The sequence below is a fragment of the Dasypus novemcinctus genome, chromosome 26 (assembly GCF_030445035.2).
Source record: "Dasypus novemcinctus isolate mDasNov1 chromosome 26, mDasNov1.1.hap2, whole genome shotgun sequence".
Taxonomy (NCBI): Eukaryota; Metazoa; Chordata; class Mammalia; order Cingulata; family Dasypodidae; genus Dasypus; species Dasypus novemcinctus.
This window is the reverse complement of record NC_080698.1, coordinates 58,273,355-58,281,483: the sequence shown is the minus strand read 5'-3', so window position 1 is coordinate 58,281,483 and position 8,129 is coordinate 58,273,355. Positions and strand designations below refer to the sequence as shown.

Below are 8,129 nucleotides of genomic sequence, written 5' to 3'. Positions count from 1 at the left end.
TTTTTCCTTTGCCAGCGGTAGGGACAGAGTCACACAGCTGTGTGTAATAATACAAGTCATGCAGGCCTAGACTCTAGTTGCCCAGAGACACTGATGAAGCGTCACGCCCCTTTCTCCTCTGCCTGGGGCAGGGATGAGCTGCAGGTGTGGGCAGCAATCTTTGCCATGGGGGTCCAAGATGACTGCAGTTACCCTAGTAGACTTCCAACTAGTCAGTCTGTGTCATCCAAATGTACTTGCAGTTCCCTGGAGAGGCTGGTCCAGGGCTGCCAGCTTCTCCTCTGCTCTCTAGAGGTGGGGCTGAAGCCTAGGCTAGGGCTGCAGGCCGATCTGGGTGAAGAAGCCAGTCTCTGCTGTCATTCTGATTTTCCGTTGGCCTCCCCTCATGCTGGGGGCAGAGTCTAAATGGCAGCTTCCAGCAGCCCTCTGACTCAGACAGGCCCAAACCCCAGCTGTTCTAGGATTATACTCCACCTAGCTGAACCCACCCATCAGTAGCTGAAGTTGGCGACGAACTGTCTCTCCCTCCCGTTTTTGGGAAACGGAGCCTCCAACTCTAGCCACAGAATAGCTCTCAAGGCAGGTTGTGCTACTAGAGTAGGATGATCACCAGCCTCTGTGGCGTGGCCTGTATTTTCCCAGAGAGGTAGGTGCAGGTCCTTGTAAGCTCCTCCCTGCCAGAGGTGGGGCTGAGGCTTAGGCTAGAGCTGCAATCTGGTCCCTACCGTCGCTCTGGTTTTCAGTCAGCCCCACTTCCCCCTGTGCCAGGGACAGAGCCAAAATGGTGTCTACTGGCCTCCTTCTGACCCGAAGAGGCTCAAACCTTAGCTGCACTTAGGATTATACTACAGCCCACCGATCAACGGCTGAAGTTGGTGCACAACCCTCTCCACCTCCCCTGTTTTTGGGAAGTGGAGCTTCCAATATCAGCTGTGGGATAGCTCCTGAGGTGGCTTGTGCCACCACTGGAGGATGGGCACTGGCTTCCGTGGCGTGGAGGGCTCTACTTACAAATCTTCTCTGCAGATGGGCAGATCTCCTTCCATTCTTTCAAGGATGTTGCAGGATGCTCTTCTGGTCTCCTGGAGCCCCCAAACAGGTGCTTTAGAGAGCTCTGGGTGATTACTAACTGTCCTGTAGCACGAGCTGACTCTAGGAGTGCCTTACTTTGCCTCCATCTTGCTGGTTGTCTCTGATCATGTGGTTTTTTCCTTCAATTTGTTAATATGGTATATTATGTTGATTGATTTTTTCCCCAGTCCCTATATTTATTTTTTTAAACTTTTTTTATTGAAGTATATATTCATGCATGAACACGCATAAACAATAAGTGTAAAGATCGTGAACTTATAAAATATGATTTTTAAAAAAGATTTTATTTATCTCCCCACCCCAGTTTTTGCTGTCTGCTCTGTGTCTATTTGCTGTGTGCTCTCTTGTGTCTGCTTGTCTTCTCTTCTCTTCTCTTTAGGAGGCCCCAGGAACAAAAGCCGGGACATCCCACATGGAAGAGAGGTGCTCAATCACCTGAGCCACCTTGGCTCCCTGGTTTATTGTGTCTGTCGTTGTCTTACTTCTGTGTCTCTTTTGTTGTTGTCATCTTGTTGCATCAGCTTGCTGCACCTGCCCACTGTGCCAGCTTGCCTTCTCCAGGAGGCACCGGGAACTGAAACTGGGACCTCCCATATGGTAGGTGGAAGCCCAATTGCTTGGACCACATCCATTGAGCCACATCTTTTTCTCTGATTTTCTTATGTTGAACCAGCCTGGCATATCAGGAATAAAGCACACTTGGTCATGAGGTATAAGTCTTCTGATATGCTGTTGGGTTCCATTTCCACGTGTTTTGTTTAGGAATTTTGCATCTATGTTCATTAGAGAGATTGGTCTGTAACTTTATTTATTTATTTTTAAGATTTAATTTATTTCTTTCCCCTCCAACCCCCACCCCCGTTCTCTGCACTGTGTCCATTCGCTGTGTGCTCTTCTGTGTCTGCTTGTATTCTCATTAGGTGGCTCTGGGAACCGATCCTGGGACCTTTGGAGTGGGAGAGAGGTGCTCAGTCTCTTGCGCCACCTCAGCTCCCTGTTCTGCTACGTCTCTTATTGTCTCTCCTCTGTGTCTCTTGTTGCTGCATCTTGCTGTGCCAGCTCTCCATGTAGGCTGCACTCCTCTGTGGAGCAGCACTCCTGTGTGGGGCAGCACTCCTGTGTGGGGCAGCACTGCGTGGGCCAGCTCACTGTGCAGGCCGGCTTGCCTTCACCAGGAGGCCCTGGCTATTGAACCCTGGACCTCCTATACGGTAAATGGGAGTGCAACTGCTTGAGCCAAATCCGTTTCCCATTACTTTATTTCTTTTCAAGAAAGGCACTTTATTTTTCTCCCTTTCCTTCCTCCTCCCCCGCCCTGCTGTTTTTGCTGGGTCCACTTGCATGTAATATTCTGTATCTATTTGTCTTTTTGTCTTTCTCCTCTAGGATTCCATGGGGTTCAATCATGGGGATCTCTAATGTGGAGAGAGGTTCCCTATCAATTGCACTACCTCAGTCCCTGGTCTCTGCTGCGCTTCACCTTGACTCTCCCCTTCGTCTCTCTTTTTGTTGCATCATCATGTTGCTGCATGACTCACTTGTGCAGGCACTGGCTCACTGTGCAGTCACTCAGCTTGCTACGTGGGCATATGGCTCACAGCGCGGGCACTTGTGCAGGCACCTGGCTCGCCAAATAGGCACGGGCTCTCTGTGCAGGCACGCTTTCTCTTCCTTTTCCCCAGGAGGCCCCAGGGATTGAACTAGGGTCCTCCCATATGGGAGGGGGGGGAGGCCCTATCACTTGAGCCACATCCATGTCCTTGTAATTTTCTTTTCTTGTAGTGTTTTTATCTGGCTTTGGTATTAGAGTGATGTTGGCTTCATAAAATGTTTCGGGTAATTTTCCCTCCTCTTTAATTTTTTGGAAGAGTTTAAACAAGGTTGGTGTTAATTCTTGAAATGCTTGGTAGATTCACTGGTGAAGCCATCTGGTCCTGGACTTTTTTAAGATTTGTTTTTATTTATTTATCCCTAACCCCCGCCCCCCCATTATGCTTTTGCACTTGCTGTCTGCTCTCTGTGTCCATTTGCCGTGCACTCTCCATGTCTGCTTGTCTTCTTTTCTTGTCTTCTCTTTAGGAGGCACCGGGAACCGATCTAGGACCTTTGATGTGGGAGAGGCACTCAACTGCTCAAGTCACCTCAGTTCCCCAGGTTGCTACATTTCCCATTGTCCCTCCTCTGTGTCTCCTTTGTTGTGTAACCTTGTTGCACCAGCCCTCTGCGTGAGTGCATGGGCCAGGTTTCCGTGTGAGTGTGAGCCAACTTGCTCTTACCAGGAGGTCCTGGGAACCACTCCTGGGACTCCCCATATGGCAGATGGGAGTGCAACCTACTGAGGCACATCTGCCTCCCTGGACCTTTTTTGTTGGGAGATTTTTGATGACTGAGTCAATCTTTTTAATTTGATTGGTTTTCAAGTTCTTGTATTTTTAATAGCATCAGTGTAGGTTGTGCATTTCTAGGAATTTGTCAATTTCTTCTAGGTTGTCTAGTTTTTGGCATACAGTTTTTCATAACAGTTTCTTATGGTTCTTTTTATTTCTCTGGGGTTAGTCATACCTTCCTCTTTCATTTCTGATTTTATTTGCATCTTTTTTCTTTGATAGCCCAGCTAAGAGTTTGTCAATTTTATTGATCTTCTCAAAGAACCAGCTTTTGGTTTTGTTGATTTTTTCCTTATTTTTTCCCCTTAGTTTCATTTATTTCTGTTAGGGTTTTTTAAGATTTTTTATTTTTTACTTATTTCTCCCCCTTTCCGTCCACCCCCCCAGTTGTCTGCTCTCTGTGTCCATTGCTGTGTGTTCTTCTGTGTCCACCTGTATTCTTGTCAGTGGTATCCAGAATCCATGTCTCTTTTTGTTGCGTCATCTTGCTGCATCAGCTCTCCATGTGTGCAGCGCCATTTCTGGGCAGGCTGCGCTTTTCTTGTGCTGAGCGGCTCTCCTTAACGGGGCACACTCCTTGCGTGTGGGGTTCCCCTACGTGGGGGACACCCTGGCATGGCATGGCACTCCTTGCATGCATCAGCGCTGCATGTGGGCCAGCTCATCACATGGGTCAGGAGGCCCTGGGTTTGAACCTTGGACCTCCTGTGTGGTAGGCAGATGCCCTGTCCGTTGGGCCAAATCCACTACCCCCTGTTAGGATCTTTATTATCTCTTGCCTTATGCTTGCTTTGGAAATGTTTTCTGTTCTTTTTAAAGTTTCTCCAGTTGTTCAGTTATATCTTTGATTTTAGCTCTTCTTTTTCAATACAGGCTATGAATTTCCCTCTCAGCACTGCCTTTGCTGTATCCCATAAGTTTTGATAATGCTGTGTTCTTGTTTTCATTCCTCTCGAGATATTTACTAATTTCACCTACAATTTCTTTTTTTATCCTACTGATAGTTTAGGAGTGTGTTGTTCAGCCTCCATGCATTTGCAAAATTTCCCCTTTCATGTCTTATTGATTTTCAGTTTGATGCCATTATGATCTGAGAAGGTGCTTTGTATAATTTCAAGGTTTTTAAAATGTTTATTATTTTTGTAAGATTTATTTCTTTCCCCTTCCTGCCCCCTGCTGTCTGCTGTGTCCTTTCACTGTGTGTTCTTCTGTGTCCACTTGCATTCTTGTTAGTGGCACTGGGAATCTGTGTCTCTTTTTGTTGTGTCATCTTGCTGCATTAGCTCTCCTTGTGTGCAGTACAACTCCGGGGCAGATTGCACTTTTTTTGCACAGGGTCGTTCTCCTTGTGGGGCACACTTCTTGCTTGTGGGGCTCCCCTATGTGGGGAACACTCCTGCCTGGCACAGCACTCCTTGCACACATCAGCACTGTGCATGGGTCAGCTTACCACATGGGTCAGGAGGCCCGGGGTTTGAACCCTGGGCCTCCCATATGGTAGGTGGATATTCTATCAGTTGAGCCACATCCACTTCCCTGTTTATTGATACCTGCTTTGTGACCCAACATTTGGTTTATCTTGGAGAATGATCCATGAGTACCTGAGAAGAATGTATAAACCACAGAGTTTGGGTGCAATATTCTGTATATGTGATAGGTCTAGCTTGTTTATCATATTATTCAAGTTTTTCTGTTTCCTTGTTGATTTTCTTCCTAGTTGTTCTATCTAATGATGTGAATGGGGAGTTGAAGTCTCCAACGATTATTGTAGAAATGTCTGTTTCTCCCTTCAGTTTTGCCAGAGTTTGACTCATGTACATTTTTGGGGCATCCTGATCAGGTGCATAGATATTTATGACTTTTATTTTTTCCTGGGGGACCGTCCCTTTCATAAATATATAATGGCCTTCTGTATCTCTTATGTTTTAAAACAAGATTTATTTTTATTCATCCCCTGCCTCCCCCAAATGGTTCTCCCATCTCTCTGCTCATTGTTTGCTCACCTTCTCCAGGAGGCACCAGGAACCAAACCTATGATCTCCCACATGGGAGGTGAGTGCCCCCGTGGGCTGTGGTGTCTGCTGGCTTGTGGCCCTCTGCTCATTTAGGCGTCTGCTCATTGTGGCAGGGGCAGCATCTGCTCTTCTTCTTCAGGAGGCACTGGGACCCAAAGCCAGGACACCAAACTGGTTAAGTCACATCAGCTTTCCTCTTATAAATTTTTTGCATTAAATCTGTTTTGTCTGATATTAGTGTAGCTACTCCTGCTTTTTTTTTGTTGTTGTTGTTACTATTTGCATGGAGTATCTTTTCCCAACCTTTCACTTTCAGCTGGTTTGTATCTCTGGGTCTAAGGTGCTTGTAGGCAGCATATGGATGAATCATTTTTTTAGTTCATTCTGGCAACCTATATATTTTGATTAGGAGTTCAGTTCATTCCCATTCAGTGGTGTAAATTTGTTATTTACTTCCACCATTTTATTCTTTGTTTTTCACATCATATCTTATTTTCTTCTGTCTTTTTACTCTTTTGGTTATCCTTTCTGCTGTTCTTGCCTTCTGTACCTTCCTCTGAGTTTTTCTGTCCTTTCTTTCAGCCTATGCTTCGTGCAAAAGAGGATTTATTTTTATGAACTTTGTGAATATTTTTGTTGTAAATTATTTATTTTTGAAGATATATACATCTCATAAAAATGTTACATTAAAAAATACAAGAGGTTCCCATATACCCCCCATTCCCCTACTGTTTGTGGATATTTTATATTCACCTTCATAGGTGAAGGAAAATTTTTCTGGATAAAGAATTCTCAGCTGGCAGGTTTTCTCTTTCATTGTCCTAATTGTATCCTATCACTGTCTTCTCACCTCCACGGTTTCTGATAAGAAAACCGCACTAAGTTTTACTGCGCGTCCCTTGTATGTAATGGTTTGCTTCTTCCTTGATGCTCTCAGAAGTTTCTATTTATTTTTGACCTTTGACATTGAGTAGTATTTGTCTTGGAGTAGGTCTATTCACATTTATTCTAATTGGGGAACACTGTACTTCCTGGACATTTTAAGCTCATTTCTTTCATGAGAGTTGGGAAATATTCAGCTATTATTACCTCAGATACTCTTTCTGCACCCTTTCCCTTCCCTTCTCCTTCTGGAACTCCCGTAACACACTTTGTTGCATTTTGTGTTATCATTCAACTCCCTGAGCCCCTGCTGTTTTTCCCATTCTTTTCTCACTCTTCAATGTCAGCCGTTTTGTTTTCTGTATCACTTTTTTTTTTAATCGTTTCAATGTTGTTCAATGCCTCTAATGTTTATGTATATATAATTTTAAGGCGTATCTGGGACCAAACACAGAACCTTGTACACAGCAAGCAGGTGGTCAACCACTTCAGCTACATCTGCTCCCCTCTTGTGGGTTTTAATTTTTTTTAGGTTTTAAAACATTTTTGCTGCATATTTTAAAAATTGTGTGTTCCAATAATTAAAATCATTTGGAAAAAATATGGCACTCTGATTAAACTGCATTTCACAGTCTGTAGGACACCTTAGACCAGCTTTTGCTTTTACTCTAGAGTTCCTTTTTTTTTTTTTAAGATTGATTATTTCTCTCCCCTTCCCCACCCCCCAGTTGTCTGCTCTCTGTGTCCATTCGCTGTGTGTTCTTGTGTCCACTTCCATTCTTGTCAGCGGCACCTAGAATCTGTCTCGTTTTGTTGCGTCATCTTGCTGCGTCAGCTCTCTGTGTGTGCGGCGCCATTCCTGAGCAGGGTGCACTTTTTTTGCACTGGGCATCCTCCTTACGGGGCGCGCTCCTTGCGCATGGGGCTCCCCTAAGTGGGGTACACCCCAGTGTGTCACAGAACTCCTTGCGCGCATCAGCACTGCACGTGGGCCAGCTCATCACACAGGTCAGGGGGCCCTGAGTTTGAACCTTGTGCCTCTCATGTGATTGGGCCAAATCCACTTCCCTTACTCTAGATTTCACTGTCGCCCTTCACCAACACGCAAGTTCTATTCCTTCCCTGCCAGCCAGCCAGGCAGATGGGGGAGGCAGGCATGGGCTTCGTGGTCAGTAGTTCTCGATTCTTTGGTGTGAAAAGGGGCAGCACAGGCATTTAAATTTGATCCAACCTCTCTGCATCTTACAAAGTTAATAGCTAAAAGAAGTAAAATAGTAAAATAAGAAGGCAATGCTTGTGGAATATACAGTGCATATTGAGAAATACGGAATGCATCACAAATTTGCATGTCATCCTTGAGCAGGGGCCATGCTAATCTCGGTATTGTTTCAATTTTAGTGTAAGTGCTGCTGAAACAAGGACTCTAATGTGTTTTTTTAATTTTAATTTTTAAAATTTTCTAATGTGTTTTTAAAAAGATTTATTTTTTATCCCCCCCCCCAGGTGTCTGCTCTCTGTGTCCATTTGCTGTGTGGTGTTCTGCATTCTTGTCAGTGGTACCGGGAATCTGTCTCTTTGTTGTGTCATCTTGCTGCATCAGCTCTCCATGTGTGCAGTGCTACTCCTGGGCAGGCTGTGTTTTTTTTTTTTTTTCCCACGCTGGGTGGCTCTCCTTGCGGGGCGCACTCCTTGCGTGTGGGGCTCCCCTACGCAGGGGACACCCCTGTGAGGCACAGCACTCCTTGTGCGCATC

At 45.3% G+C, this 8,129-nt stretch overlaps 1 non-coding gene across 1 annotated transcript; it reads right to left on the bottom strand.

Annotated features, from left to right (window-relative positions):
* Window positions 1-7,694: 7,694 nt before the first annotated feature.
* LOC111759840 (U6 spliceosomal RNA) lies at window positions 7,695-7,798 on the bottom strand. The gene has a single exon (XR_002793706.1). It is a non-coding gene; the product is annotated as a U6 spliceosomal RNA (small nuclear RNA).
* Between the last annotated feature and the right edge of the window lie 331 nt (window positions 7,799-8,129).